Genomic DNA, 16989 nt, shown 5'->3' with positions numbered 1-16989 from the left:
ACAAATGCAAAATGTTTTGTGACAAAGTTGAGTACTTAGGGCATACCCTTTCAGGAGATGGAGTTGCTCTCAACAAGTCTCTAGTAGATGCTATTGTAAAAGCTCCACCTCGAGACAATAAGGACAAATTGTTGTCTTTCACTGGCTTATTTGAGTACTACACTAAGTTCATTAGGTGTTTTGCCACCAAGATGGAACCTTTAAGAGAGTTAATGAGGCAAAAGGTTGAGTTCAAATGGGGTGAGAGGCAAGAATCTGCTTTTCAACTTATAAAAAATGAAATTGCTCATGCTCCTGCCTTGATTCCATTTTGTGTCAATAAACTATTTAGTGTTACTGTGGATGCCAGTGAGTATGGCCTGGACGGAGTCTTATCACAAAAATATGGCAAGGATGAGTGGTGTGTGGCGTTTAGTTCCCGTACTCTGAATGAAACAGAAAGGAAATACTCTGTTATTGAAAAAGAGCTTTTGGGATGTGTTTGGGGAATCGAACATTTTCGAAATTTTTTGTGGGGAAGTCGTTTCCTTTTAAGAACGGATCACAATCCTTTGGTTGCCATGCTTTCTCCAGATGGAGGGCGGAATGCCACTGCACGCATTGGTAGATTGATGTCTAGAATACAAGTGTACAATTTTTCGGTGGAATATGTCCCAGGGAAAAGTAATGTGACAGCTGATTGTCTTTCTAGGTTGCCTTGTAATTTGGAAAGTAAGAATAATGGGGAAGATGATGTGGAAATAGTTGCTTCTTTAGAAGATTTTGTAGCCGGTGAGTTTGCTGCTATCACTGAAGATGATTGGAGAAATAGTACTAATGGAGATAAGAATTGGGATCTGTTGAAAGGTTATATTAAAAAATGGTGGCCTAGAGTTATTCTTGTACCTCCAGAGATGAAATCTTTTCAGCAAGTATCTAATTGAGTTGGAAATTGACAATGGTAAGTCTGGTAAGTGTGTTCCCCCAGATAACATGCAAAATGTTATACTAAAACTTGCTCATGAGAGTCACATTGGTATGTCTTCTAGGAAAAGACTCATAAGATCTAGTTTTTGGTGGCCTAGTATGGACAAGATGATTGATAGAGTTGTGAGGGACTGTACTCTTTGCGTTAATAGTGATAAAATGTTAAAAACTCACCCTGCGCCCCTGATACGTATAGCTTGGCCAGAAAATCTGTGGCGTAAATTGGCATGTGATATATCAGGTCCATTTTATTATTTACCCAAGATGCACGTTTTGCCCTTGTTTTAATTGATTATCATTCTAAGCGGCCTGAAGTTAGATTTGTTTCTCATGCCACTTCTCAAGTGATTGTGGAGTTTTTCAGAGAAGTTTTCGCACGAGAAGGAAGTCCTGAGACTCTAATTACAGACAATGGTGTGCAATTAAAATCTTATGAAGTGGAAGAATTTCTTTGTTCATGTAGTATAAGGCATATTACTACACCTTTATACAAACCACAGGGTAATGGCCAACTAGAAAAGTTCAACCGAGTACTCAAGAAATGTGTGGAATGGGCTAGGAAGAGTGGAAGTGAATGGAAGCATGTTTTGCGTGAAAACTTATGGATGTACAGGATTACTCCCCATTCTGTTACAGAACTCAGTCCGTTCCATTTTTTGAGGTGTAGGAAACCTGTTTCGAAACTTTGTCCCTGGTGGATTAAAGAAAACATTTGTGACACTCTGCCAGCGGATAGTTTCAGTACTTCATTGAGAGGTAAACATCGTCAGGACAAAATGAAGATGTATTATGATGCGGTACACAAAGTTAAAGTTCCTACTTTTGTGGTGGGTGATTTTGTGAGAATACGGAAGCCAGGTTTTGTTGCAAAAGATTTTTCCAAATATGGTCCTATTCGCAAAGTTGTTAAAGTTAATTTGAAAAGTAATGTTACCAATGATTGGAAAGTTTGGAATGTTAGACATGTTGTCAAATGTCAAGATGATCAATCTCATGTTCAAACCACAAGCTGTGAAGAAGGATCTTCTTTGAGAAACAATTTGTATCCAAGTAGAGTTGTTCCTGATCAGAGTTTGTCTGATAAAAACACATATGTAGCGTCCAGAGTGAAAATCAGCAATAGGGTTAATTTTTCTCCTGCTAGGTATAATGACTATGTTTTGCTTAATTTTTGTTTAAGTTTTTTTCTTTTTTCTTTTTAAGGGATAAGATGTGTGGCATATTTTGCATACTTATGCTCTATATATAAAATTATGTTACTGTTTCTTTAATGTTATCCTTATTTCTTGTTTCTTCTTAAAACTCAGTCTGTAATCTGTTACCATGGTTTGTTAGGTTCTATGTTCCATGGAAAGAATTATGTACTGCTCTCGAAGATGTTTGCTGCTGTACTGTGCTCTCTTACAATAAATCTACTATTTTTATAATCAATCCTTTTTTGAATTCTTACACATACCTTACTAATGAATAACTGGGAGCCTATGTCCTGCTTCCAGAGTATCCAGTGATGTGGGCAGATGGGTGAAACTTTTTGTGTTGTGTCACGGGGATTGTGGACAACTGTAGCTGTGAAAAGGGGCACTTCCCCTTTTCACATGTCATCATCAAGGTAAGTATAGTACTTTCCATTGTTGGGAACGGAAGTACTTTGATTTTAGCCAATGGACCTCCTGAAAGACGTGAAGAACATGAAAGAGAAGGCCATTGGGACCAATGGTAAGCTGTTAATTGTAGCCATGGTGCACTGGTAGTTAAAGTAACATTAGACACACAAATGAGTAAACACATAATTGAAGTCACAATCAAGAACATGTCAATTATGTTTTGTACCTATCAAAGTTGTCTGCGGCACATTGTGCAGATACTATTAGGCATCCATTTGTTAGTCTAACCTAGAGGTACATGACAGTCACATTGCAAATGTCATGTTTGCATGTAATGTGCTAAAGCACTACACATTTGCTATATTGACACGAATCCCACATGTACAATAAATACACTCTAATGAAATTCAATGAAACGTACTGGCTAAGAAAAGGGGTGATTTCCTGATTTCTATCCCCTGAGGCTGTGATTAGCAGAGCACATGCCTGTAGGCACAACAGCAGCAGGTGAAGTGGTAACAGGCTTGTAGTACAGGGCCTGGAATTGTGACCACAAGATCACGGGTAGAAGTTGGCGAAAGCAAAATGTGAGCTATTCGCCTTTCTGTTCTTTCTACAAGGAAATATGGTGCAGCCTTGCGCATAATAAGTGGCGGAGAGAGGCCTTAAGCCAGGAAGGGTAATGCCTCTCTCTACCACTTCCTTGTACATATCCCCCTCGGTGTTGCAATAAATATTCTCAGTGGTAGTGCTCTCCCGATATGACCATGCAAACATCTCTGGTCACGATTCTTTCTTTCACTGGCTCCACTGGTTTCTCAGCAGTCATTGGATAGCGTTTTGAGTGTCTTCCCTTTCTGTGACATTTCTTCAAGTTCTTGTTTGTGCTAGGGTTCTGTTATTAGGTATTGTTCACCTCAGTGCCAAGTGGCTTGCTGTCTGCAAGAAAATCAACCTGAGGAGCAGTGACATCACTGTTTGGCTCTGAGAAAGACAAGCAAGCACACCAAAGGAAGACAGTCTGTCAACATCACTGACTTGATTTAGAGTGGGTAGGTTGCTTGTTTCAGGGATATACTGGGGTATACTTCTAGCACTGTGTGGTGTAGTTACTGTAAATCGTCCCCACTTTTCTATGCGATGTGTTTAAGGCCAGTCGATGGAGATGCTGGCACTCAGTTTGCATGTCGTTTTCCATATCTGCAGGCTATCTGCTTTATTTATGGCTTGTAGTTTTTCACTTTTGTCTCATTGGTGATTTGGCAGGGGATGTTTTCATCAATGGCTCTCACCAAACCACCTATTGGTGAAGTGTGTTTAGGACAAGTCAAGTCAGGTCGTACTTTAATCGATTGGATACATCAACCATAAAAGTAAAAGTACAGTTCAAAACAACAACAAAAAAGTAAATTTACAGTCATAAAATATATATATAATCAGATAAATAGCAGTAAAAATGGCCAAGCTTAATAAAACATAAAAATCAGCTCAACTATTTCCGCAGCTTGATTACACACAGTAAAAAAATTCACCACAGACCAGTACATAAACAATGAGGGTAGCGATTGAATATAAGCCGTGGCTTCCATGCAGTGCCTAAAATTTGTACCTTTCAAAATGGGCATCAGGAAGCAACCTCTAGGATAGACATAGGGGCATATATACAATCTCCTATCACACTACAAATTCACTTTCAGTGATGTGATGGAAATATGGACCTCGCAATATTTACAATGCTGCAATAATCCACTTAAAGTGGATTAACGCTGCCTTGTAAATAAGGCACCTTTTCACGCTGTGTTTAGCATGAAAGGGGAGGGCAATGGGTGTTGCGGTAGGCAATCCACTGCAACAGCCATTGATTTTGTCACTGTCTCCTATAGACAAGGGCAGCGTTAATAGGAGGCTGAACCACATTTAAGACCAGGGAAAACCTGGTCTTAAACAGGAGAAACAAGGAGAAATGCTTTTTCTCCTTGATGTTGTTGTTTCCATCTGTGCTGCCTTGTGCAGCACACATAGAGACAGCAAATTGCTGATGATTGTTTATATTCAGGAAGGTCCCCCTACCTGCACATAAACAGTCATTTAAATTTTTTTTACTTTTTCAACGTCTATTTGTGCTGCATTAAGCAGCACACATAGAAGTTTCAGAACAGCATTTAAAGATTGTTTACGTGCAGGAAGGGGGACCTTCCTGCGCATCAACAATCTTCCCCTCAAAACAAGCAAGCTTGCACAATGGTGCAAGGGTGCCTGCATTCGCGCAGGGCTGCAAAAGATAGCACCAGTGCAAGGGGAAACGCAGGGCTGCACAATATTGTTATAAATATAATGCAGCCCTGAGTTTGAGAAGTGGCAGAACGCGGCGTTAAGCTAAGGAGGCTATCGCCGTGATTCGACACTTCTTAGCAAATATGCCCCTAAATTGTCCTAGTAAGTGCAGTTGGCTTGGAAGGACCTACGAAGGGTTGCACAAAACTGCCTAATTTTCTTTTTTAAAATGTAATGACAATTTTGCAAAATAACACTTTCTCACTGAAATGTGGTTAGCTGGTACATCACATTACTATTTTTTAAGCAAGCGAGTATGCACCTTTCATTAAAAAACCGTCTTGCGAAATACTTGGAGGATATAAACAATTTTCTCCTCAATGCAGACACCCTTGCACTATGGTGCGAGTGTGCCTGCATTGTTGCTAGTCTGCTAAATCTAGCCCCAGTGCAGGGGGAAACGAAGGGCTGCACCATATTCTAGTAAATATGGTGCAGCCCTGCATTTCTAAAGTGACGAAGCGTGTTGTTAGCCTTCTTGGCTTAACGTCTTGCTTCTCCACTTTACTGTAAATATGCCCCAAAATATTTACAAAAGAACAATAAGTGCAAAGGTCATTGTGTAAAATGCTCATCACAGGGCATAATGGTGGGGTCGCATGATAGGAAGTCGAAGACGGAAAAGCTACCATAAAGTGCAGAGTATTGAATCACAGACGTGTTAACCCAAATATTGATATCACATTTCCCTTTGAAGATAGCCCAGGCCAAGCTTACTCCAGGGAGTGGAGACAGCATTGTGGAAGACAGACACAGTCCATTCAGGTGCAAACAACCAATCCTCCCACTACTTTAAATGCAGCCAGGTCTATTCAGCTTGGCACAGGGAAAGGCAGGACACACCTTAACCTCACCTTTTGTCTGTCTAGGGTGAATGCACATTCCCTCCTCCTGTCACTCTAAACCCTGAGGCAGAGGCACACAGTATGGTTACACAAGAAAATACCCACTTTCTAATATAAAAATCACCCTTACTAAAAGATGTATTTTTAAATTCTGAGTTCAGGTATACTACATTCTGTTACTCTATTTTATCCCAATGGCAACTCCCATGTTAATCCTATTTGACAAACAACCTTTCAATAGTGAAAAACAAAATACAGAGTCTTTCACTAAAAGGACATGTAAGACACACCAGCCTGCTCTTAAAAAATTAAAAGAAAACTTTTCATTTTTTGTTTTGTAAAGCATCTCGTTTTCATTTAAGGAAAACGGGCTGCTTTACAAAAAAAAAAGATTGCTTTATTTAAAAGCAATCGCGGATATGGTGGTCTGCTGATGTCAGCAGGCCTCTATCACTGTGATTTTTGCGATTCGTAGGGGGTAGCAAATTGCAACCTACCTCATTAATATTCATGAGGTAGGTCATTTGCAACCCCCTAGGAATCACAAAAGGTGTACTATACACATTCATAAATTGCATTTTGCGATTCCCGATTTGCGAATCCTTTAATTTTCAATAGGGAATCCCAAAATCCTATCTTGATACATCTGGTCATAAGGCTGTAGTAACTTGAATAAGATTTTTTAAAAACACAGTGTTCGTTAATCCGCAAATCTTTGTCTCCACTGGAGTATTTACAAATGTTGGCATGTGTCGCTTGTATGCCTTCTGGTTAAATCTGTTCCCAACTTTTACAGTCCTCTGTACAACCAAGTGTTTGTAAAGATTATGAACAAATGGTTTAATGAACAGGCTGCACAGCACAGTTTTAGGAACTAGATCAAGCATCTGGGTGCATACAAATGAGGTTGGGTTGTGTTGTTTACAAACACTGTATGCATTGCATATGAGCTAGGAAGACCTTCGGCCAGATAACGTTTCTTCCGCTTTTCATCTGTATGATACTAGTGATGTTAATACAAGTGTATGGAGGAATTTAACAGCTTTTTATAAATGTTGTTTGTAAAGGTCTTTCATATTATTTGTATTGATCAGCATACACTTCAACCCTCACTGTTTCAGGACTACATGTGCTGCTTACAACAGACCTAAACATTATTTTTAAGTATTTGTCAGGAATCACAAGCATGTTACAGACATGCACGTATCTTTAAAACACACACACATATGTATACTTGCCGCTAATTTAGGTGCTTGAAACAAAATGAAAATGTATGCAGCCAATAGGTCTGGCTTTTATGTAGTGAAGCCAGAAAACAAATGCATGTGCCAATGTATTGGCATTGATTAGCACATTAAACCCAGACCTATAAACTTTGCAGATGTTTGTTAGTTCAGCTCTTTCATTACCTCATGACCTTATATTCCTTTTTGTTATTTCTTCTTCTCCAACACATTTTACATGTCCTACATTCTTTTTCCTTGCCCCAAGTAATTTTCTTTTACACACATATCTTATTTGTCAAAGTAATGTATTTTTACCCCATCATTTTATTCTTAAACCATGCCATTTCAAAGTCCTGTTATCGCTTTTAACAGCTGCTGGTTTTCAACAGAAAGAGAGGTGGCCACAGTGGCAACAGTGTGTAGTACTTTTTAGGTCTCGCCTGGAAATCGCATCCGAAGGATGCGTCCAGGCGGAGACTTAAAGCTGTCTGACACGGGGGAATGAAGGACAAGAAACTGTGACGAGCTTATCCTTAGCTGGATTCAGCTGCGTGCACGCGCACCAACATTCACGCATGCGCACATCACAGCCACACGCATACACAGCACTCACGCATGCGCACATACACACGCATACACAGGCACACCCCCGTCACCTACACGCATACACAGAGACCCCTCCACACACACCAGCCCCTCTCCTCCCGGCTCCACACACACGCACACGCACACGCATTTACACTTACACAGACACGCAGGCACCCAGACAGGCAACCCCCCCCCCGTCACACACACGCATACACACAGACTCCAGGACACATACACATACACACACACATGCACGCTCACACACATACACAGCCCGCCGCGCGCGCGCACACAGATGCGCCCCCCCCCCAACAAGGCAAAGCCCCACTCACCGGCTTCCTCAGTGCAGCGGCTCCCACCGGCAGCAAGACTCTTCTTCCCTTCTTCGGCACCGGGGCGCAGGGTAGGCTCCTGCCTGCTCCGGTGCTCCAAACAATCGCGGCTCTTCCGTGGGAGGCGGGGTAGGCTCCCGCCCTCCTACTTCCGGTTGTCCCGCCCGGCCTGCCTGACTTCCTGGTCGCAGGCCGGCGCAAAACGCTGCATAAAAAATGCTTAGAACAAAGGCTGCTTCTCAGTTTCTTTTCATCTTCCAGAATATCCCCCTCGAGCGTCTCTATGTGCCTCGTTAGTTCCGTTCTATGCCCCACCATCAGAGCAAGAGCTCTGCCTTTTATGACTACACGAAGGGATCGAAGGGGAAGTGACATGGGAGTAAAGAAGGGCGGAAAGAAGCAGGGAGTGAGTTGAGGGGGTAGTTTATGTCTTCCGGTCACAGTGCCGAGCAGGCAGGGAGGTGCTCGTCCAAAGCACTCAGTGGCAATTTGTAGAGGAATTCCGCGACCGCGCTCCGGTTACCGGCGTCTTGTGTTTTTTCTTTTTTAATTGCGAGCCTCTTTCAGACGTCTGATCGGGATCAGTCCTCGGGCTCGCGCGCGGGCCGGGGTGCATTTCTTGAACAGACGAGTATCGCCTGCCCGGCGGGCCCGGTACCAGGACAGCCACTGCTGCTAGAAGCGGCGCGGGAGCAGGCGAAGCGCTGTGTACCTGCCAGGCACACTAACAAACCAAGGAGGGGAGACCCCATAACCAAGGGCGGAGAAGACACCACCTTTATGGTGGGGCATGGACAGCCCTGAGAAGAGCCGAGCTAGGGGTCTGGTGTGGCTCTAAGAGCCAGAGCACGAGCCGAGCCGGCCCAATATGTAAATCAGACGAACAATAGCAAGAAAAAAGACATAAAAATAAAACGTTATATATTTTCAACATTTTTCAGTGTCTCAATTAAGTGCATACTATTATATAACTGAGTTAAGCAGCATTTATTGAAAGTAATATTTATAACTTCAAGTATCACCCCATGCCCTGGTGACATTGCCGCATGTTGCTCAAAATGTGTCAGTTTGCCATGTTCTCTGTTTACGCAGCCTGTATTATTCTTATTATACATGAATCAAGATTCGTTTATTTATGCTAACCTTCTATAACTGAAGTTTTTGTAAGGCACAGATCCACTATTGAATTAATTCAATGTGTTCTCAAACGGGATGGCTAAGGAAAAGTGAAGTGAAGCAATGGGCCGTGGAGAGTGCGTGCAGAGTGAGTGCGGAGTGACAGTGAGTGCGGAGTGACAGTGAGTGCGGAGTGACAGTGAGTGCAGAGTGACAGTGAGTGCAGAGTGACAGTGAGTGCAGAGTGCGTGCAGAAACAGTGAGTGCAGAGTGCGTGCAGAGTCAGAGTGAGTGCAGAGTGACAGTGAGTGCAGAGTGAGTGCAGAGACAATGAGTGCAGAGTGACAGTGAGTGCAGAGTGACAGTGAGTGCAGAGTGACAGTGAGTGCAGAGTGCGTGCAGAGTGACAGTAAGTGCAGAGTGCGTGCAGAGTGACAGTGAGTGCAGAGTGCGTGCAGAGTGACAGTGAGTGCAGAGTGACAGTGAGTGCAGAGTGCGTGCAGAGTGACAGTGAGTGCAGAGTGAGTGCAGAGTGACAGTGAGTGCAGAGTAACAGTGAGTGCGGAGTGACAGTGAGTGCAGAGTGCGTGCAGAAACAGTGAGTGTAGAGTGCGTGCAGAGTGAGTGCAGAGTGACAGTGAGTGCGGAGTGACAGTGAGTGCGGAGTGACAGTGAGTGAAGAGTGACAGTGAGTGCGGAGTGACAGTGAGTGCGGAGTGACAGTGAGTGCGGAGTGACAGTGAGTGCAGAGTGACAGTGAGTGCGGAGTGACAGTGAGTGCGGAGTGACAGTGAGTGCAGAGTGACAGTGAGTGCAGAGTGAGTGCAGAGTGACAGTGAGTGCAGAGTGACAGTGAGTGCAGAGTGAGTGCGGAGTGACAGTGAATGCAGAGTGACAGTGAGTGCGGAGTGACAGTGAGTGCGGAGTGACAGTGAGTGCGGAGTGACAGTGAGTGCGGAGTGACAGTGAGTGCGGAGTGACAGTGAGTGCAGAGTGACAGTGAGTGCAGACTGACAGTGAGTGCAGAGTGCGTGCAGAGTGACAGTGAGTGCAGAGTGACAGTGAGTGCAGAGTGACAGTGAGTACAGTCACTCAGCACCACCACATTATCACTCAGAACCACCACAGCATCACTCAGAACCACCACAGCACCACTCAGCACCACCACAGCATCACTCAGCATCACTCAGCACCACCACAGCACCACCACAGCACCACTCAGCACCACCAAAGCATCACTCAGCATCACCACAGCCCCATTCAGCACCACCACAGCACCACCACAGCACAAATATGTTCTCTCAATGTTTCAAGCTTTATTACAAATGTCACAAAAAGATGTTAATATTTCACTTCTGTTCTTGTATTTTGTTACAATAAAATACACTGAACATAATCTTCACAAAAGTTATTTACAAAAGTTTAAGCTATTGCCATTATAAATTACAATCACTTTTATTAAGTATTAAAAAAATTAAAAGCCATTGTTATTTGTAATATCAATACATCTAAGTCACGTAAATACAAATGTTGCATTACAAATGCTATAGGTGTCACATTTGCGAAAGTTATAACTATTGGCATTGTAAATGACAAAGCTATTCATTTAGCTATTTTCAAAACCAACACATAAATGAACATTTGGTGAATTTCCATTAAAATATTTGACTTTTTTACTAAGATATTATTATACTGTTTTATGCAAACAAAATTTAGATACTGCATAAATAACTTTAATAAAACATATTTTATATGTAGCTTTTTATGTAAAAAAAAACTATAGCATAAAGCAAAAAACAATTGCCATTTACAATGCTAATAGCTCAAACTTAAATAATGCGAGACCTATTGCATTGCAAATGCTTGTTAAGTATAGCACAGCTGGAGGAGCAAATGGAAAACATGGCATTTATTGCCATTGTTGATATTTACTTTGCAAGGAGCGGCAAAGGACACTGCAGTGATTTGCCTCATTTTGTAACTTTGCACAACACTTAAATACCTTTCACCTCCTCGCAGACACCACTCATCCTGCACACTCTCCCACCATTTAATCTGTAGAGTCACCCTTACATTACACTGGTAGTCAGGTAGTGCTCACTCACCACTCACACAGTGATGACTCTGCATTCACACAAAATTGACATACCTTTCACTCTGCACAGACATTCCTCTCATCCTCCACCCACACGTCTCACCATGAACTCAAACCGCTCATCCTGCACTTATACAATTGGCATACCGCTCACCCGATACTTGCACACATCCTACCTTGTACAGGGTAACCTCTCTCACCCATTACAGTCACACACTTCTCATTCTGCACTGAACACACACCAATCACCATGCATTGAGGTACTTCCACCCTGAACTCAGACACTTTTCAACCTTCATTCATGCACCAATCACCCTGCACTCACACCATTATCCCGGCTCTCATACACAGCTTCCTTTACCTCTTCAATTACTATTCCAATATGAGAATCCTAATGCAATTTCCAATGCTTGTTTATTTAGAACGTTTTGAAAGCAGTGCTTTGGGTGCTCAATGGGTGAGTTCGGTTCTGGTGGAACGTTGTAGTTTATGACCCATAACCTGATCACCCCACCTCCAGCAGAAGGTGGCCAATTAGATGCTGATTAATATTGTGAAATGTGAATCACTGAAATATCGCCTCCAGTGCATCTAACCTTCCACTTGTATGCAAGCCTCTGAAAAGTGTCATACAGGTCTCGGCGCAAGCACAGTGAGTGCTGCTGTTCCTTATATTCTGCATCTGCAGTTACACTGGACTGACCGCCTAAGAAGACTCTGTGACCCAGGCATCCCCAGCCGGTAGGAATGTCTACTCCTCCCGCGGTCGTGGCCCGTGGACTGCCCTTCTCGGGCAGTTGAGCCCTATTTGTCTGCCTGCTGGGTGAGGGGACATCACCAAGGGAAACCAAGACCACTTGACCTGGAGCACCAGCACCTGCCTGCTTACCAAGACCAGTGTGTCCTGCGAGGAAGAGGAGATTGTTGAAAGGAGAAAGGTCCAGTGGGGAGCCCTGTCGAGTGGACTCTTCTGTTTGAGGTTTGAGAAAATGGATGCTGCACTGATCCCTTCATTGCATGTGTGCAGGACAGAGTCGGTGACCTCTGTATGCCAGGAGTGAGTTGCTATGAATTAAGCTATATGACACGCTGCATGGACCCCAAGCATGGTGCTGAGTTGACTATCTCGTATGCCAGTGCAGTAAGTACTATAGCCTTGTGCAGTAGTGGGTGGCCACTCTGTATGCCAAGAGGGTCCACCATGAAGGATTTTACTGTGCTGATCAGGCAGGATCCCATGTACTGTGAGATACGATGACCCTGTATGCCAGAGTGATTCACCAGGACCATCAGGAACTGTGTCCTGATCTGCAACTTCCCACCAGGGAAGTGAGGACCCTGTGGGAGCACTTGCACACCATCAGCGAGGCAAGATACCAGAGACAGGATAGTCACAGCCACCACTCACAGAGAGACGAACCAGACACTTACCCCAAATGGTCTATGAGTGAATGAAGGAATCTCTGATTAGACAATTTTGGCTGAAGCCAGCTCAGTACCTTCAGAGAATCCATTACTGCAAGAGGGCAGATGTTTTTCCATTTTAAACTTAGATTTAGTGGTGTGTTACTTGATTGGAATGAGTGGGTAATAAAGATGGAGGCTGATGACTTTTAGTCCCTTAACCAATTGATCGTGACAGAGAGGCTCAAGGAGAAGTGCTCTACCCAACCTAGGCAATGTCTATCTAGCTTGACAGAAAAGGATCCAGAGAAACTTGCAGTGTTGGCTGACAAGTGGTTAACTAATAGGGTTTCGAAAGGGCTAGATCAGCATGGTTCTAAGCAAAAGGAAGGAGGAGAACTCTCCACAGACTGGCCCTAATAGAGTGTAAGTGCCAGGGCACCTCTCATGGGACTCAAGGATGGCCCAGGAAACAAGGGAATGGTAATAGTGTGAGCTGGAAGGATCATCAGGAGAAGGGAGTGTAGGGTAGTCCTTACAAGTGCAAGGTGGTGATTTTCTTCAAGTGCAACAAGAAGGGAAACTTTAAGAGAAATTGTAAGGTGAAGGACACTGACCCAGAAAGACCCATTTTTTAAAAGCATTTTACATGCGGGTGAAAGGGCTTGAAAGGGCCCGGTTGTGCCTAATCTAGTAGCTATGGAAATGTGGGAGAGGGACCCAGTTGTTCTGAAGCACATTCATCCTAACACAATGGGACTTGTCCCAGGCATAAAGGCTACACATTTTGTAGCCAGTAGAGAGGGCATGGAGTGCCCCCTTGCCAGAGTTCAGATTGAGCTCAATGGCAAGGCGTCCATGATATCCGGGCAAGGTGCTATGTATCTCTGTCAAGTACCACGTACCTCGTAACTTGGATTCCACAGGAGCAGAAGAGCAAGTCCCAAATCCCAGACTCCCCTGCCAGTACGTATATTTACTCACAGTAAGGAGGGGGAAGGGGAATGGGAAAAACCAGAGAGACTCCCACTGCTGTGTTCACCTCAATGGAAACCCTGCAAGGATTCTCACGAACACCTGTAAATACAAGAACAGAAATTACTACTTTAAACACAAATACTCTCTCAATGCTCCCAACCTACTCCTCCCATGGAACTTAATTACCTTTTAGACACAGTGGTTTGGCTGTTCTTTTTAGTTTTGTTAGTTTGAGACAAGACCTACTTAAAGTATAGTTCTTTACAATACACACTGATACTACTGCGCTCCTACTTGTAGCATTGAATTGTTGTATTTCTTCTTACTAAATGGCTTTTGGATTTTCTCTCTTTTTTCTCTCACAGATGTTGGACGGGAATAAAGATGATAAGTACCAATATATATATATAAAATGCCTTTTTTGCACAGAGTGATAGATTTACATTTTGCACGACTTTGCACTTTAAACTTGCACTTTATATACTAGACTGTTTAGACTGCATTCATGCATTTACGCAGATACAATCTTGTTTCAAATTATTTGAATTTAATCAGATAAACACATTTGTGTGCATTTTCATTATGAGGATTATGATAATGACAGCCATGCGCTCAAAGATATACAAAAAGACCGTAATAGTATTTCTTCTATGCTCACTGTTGTCACATGGTGTGTACTAGCAATTTAAAAAAACAGGCATTTTGGGTAATGTGTGACTGTGAACAAGCGCAACCGCCCGAAACGCGTCAGTCTCGTTTGCTGCCTTTGCCTTAAAAAATAAAGAACTTGCCTTGATTTTGGGACTTGTGTCGTCTTCTGTGTCTGGGGCTCCAGATTCCAGTTGCCGTGCTCTGTCTGCATATATATATATATATACACACATTCACTGGATGGTGTCATCAGTGATGTCATGAGTGATGTCACTGACCATGTCATGAGTGATGCAATATGTGACGTCATCAGCAGTGCATTGCAGGCGCGCAATATATAGTGAGTCCAACTAACTATAACGTGGGAATTTCAATAGTTTTATGTCAGTAAAATTTCCAGCTAACTATAACTGTTGTCAAACCTATGTTTTTTTCAGTGAATTTAATAGTTTTTTTAAATGCTAATTCCTAACTATAACTGGTATGAAACCTATGGTTTCTTCAGTGAATTTCATAGGTTTTTTAAATCCTAATTCCTAACTAGAACTGGTGTGAAACCTATGGTTTTTTCAGTGAATTTCAAAGGTTTTTTAATAGCAAATTTCTATAGCTATGAAATGTAATTTTTTTTTATTGTATATTTATGTAATACTATTTTTTTTAATGTATATTCATATTTTTTTTATTTTTTTATTTTTTTGCCCTGGAGCGCTCCTGGTGCGCGTACCGGGACGCTCACCGGTAAGCGCAGTATTCTGGCATGCCCTGGTGCACGTACCGGGGTGCGTACGGTTAGCGCACCAAAAAAAAAAAGAATGAAGAAAAGTGAGAGAGAGAGTGGTGTTAAGAGAAAGAGAGCTAGAGGAAGGAACACAGAGGGACTGTGTAATAGATAGTAAGACAAAGAAAAGGTGTTAGAGGAAGTAAGTGAGAAATGGAAAGACATGGGGAGTGACAGAGAGAAAGGACAGAGAGAGTAAAGGAAGGAGTGACAGAAAGGGACTGAGTGAACCAGAAACAAAGGTAAGTGAGTGAGTGTAGGTGAGTAGGGGGACTGAAAGAAGTTAAATGTGGTAGGAAAGTAAGGAAAAGAGAAGTAAACATGGAGGATAAGAATAAGTGAGGGAAGCAGAGTAAGGAAACAGGGGTGAGGTAGGGTGAGAGAAAAGTAGTGAGGTTAAAGCAAAGGGTGATGACACACTACATTTTTTTATTCACACTTACCATATAATTAATGTAAACGTAATTATATATTTTTTCTACACTTGGTATCTGTGAAAGAGAGAAGAAAAAATAAGTTATAATTAGTAAAATATATATTTTAAAATAGAAGAGACAGGTCAAGAGGTTAAAAATCATAAAAGTGTACTAGGAAATAAAGCAAGAGTGAAGGATACAGAAAGGGAAATAAATTTATGTGGAAGGACAAAAAGAGGGAAAAAGAAATAGAAGGAGAGCAAATTACTAAGAGTAAGGCAGATAAATTCAGTGACAGAGAGGAAGAGAAGAAGAGAGAAATGAACTGAAGGTAAGTAAGATACTAAAAGAATGTGAGTTAGCAAAACTAAATCAGGAAAGAGGAGTAAGTAAAAGGGGAATGAGTGAGAGGGAAAGGAGTCTGATTGAGCATCCATTTACAAGAAAGAGGTATGGAAGATGACTAAGAGTGAGTGAATTGTAGTCACAGAATGAAGGGATGAAGAGAGTGAGGATAATATAGAAGGATTGAGAGAAAAGGAGTGAGGAAGTAAGTACACAGAGGGACTAAGAGAAGGACTGAGTGAAGTGGAGTACAATGAGTGAGGAAAGGAAAATGAGTAAAGGAGCAAAAGAAGGAAAGAGAGGGGAAGAGGACTAAAGCAGTGATACTGAGAGAATGTGATTCGGTGATGAAAGTGAAGAGAAGAACTGGGGTGAAGAATGATGAGAGAGGAGCAGTTAAGTTATTGTAAGAGAAATGATAGAAGGTAGATAAACACAAGTGAGCATAACACAAGGAGAGTGAGGGACTGAGGACATAGAGGTATAGAACGAAAAAAGAGGACAAAAGAAAGAAGCAAAGAAAGATAAGTGCGAGAGAATGGGTGATTTGTAGTGACACCGTGTGACAAAAGAGGTGAGTGAGTAAAGAGGAATTAGTAAAAGAGCAAAGGAGGAAAAGACGGACTGAAAGCAGAAAAGTGGTGCAAGGGAGAGAGGGGATGCAGACAGTTTAAATGGGATTGAGGGGTTGTGAAAGAAGTGGAGTAAATGAACAGCGATGAAACAGAGTGAGAGAAAGGCAGTGTGAGTGAGTAAAGAGAGCTGAAAAAAGGACAGAAAAAGGAAAGTGAGTGTGAGACAATGGGAATACAATATAAATTACACAATACAAACTATAGAATAACTTGTACAACATGTTAGATAGTTTATTTTTGCTGTTCTCAGAATATATTGAATTTCACTAAAAACAGTGAGTTCAAGCTATTCATCATATGACAGCGGGAAAAAAAACCACAATCTAAAAGATTGTGTTTTAAAAAACCCATATAAACTTACAAATCATATATGTACACTAATCTTTCATTCACTTACTTCTCCTTGAGGCCAAATAGTAGATCGTGAAGGTCCTTTTCGTTGGAAAATACTCTACTGTTCTTTTAAATTTCCATTTCATCGACTTTCTATAAAAAAAGCTCTAAGAACATCTGAAATAATTACCTTTACTTAAACTTTGGTTCTAAAAACACTAGGTAAGAATTTTTTAAGTCAAAAGGCAAACGTTGTTTGTAAATCAAATGAGTATCATTGCAGTAAGTCCAACCTTTTCGACATGTTAAAAAAGCTGTATAATGCCCTGATGTTGTCGAA

This window comes from Lissotriton vulgaris, chromosome 2_1, assembly GCF_964263255.1.
Source record: "Lissotriton vulgaris chromosome 2_1, aLisVul1.2, whole genome shotgun sequence".
Lineage (NCBI taxonomy): Eukaryota > Metazoa > Chordata > Amphibia > Caudata > Salamandridae > Lissotriton > Lissotriton vulgaris.
The sequence above is the reverse complement of the archived record's forward strand: the minus strand, read 5'-3'. Positions refer to the sequence as shown.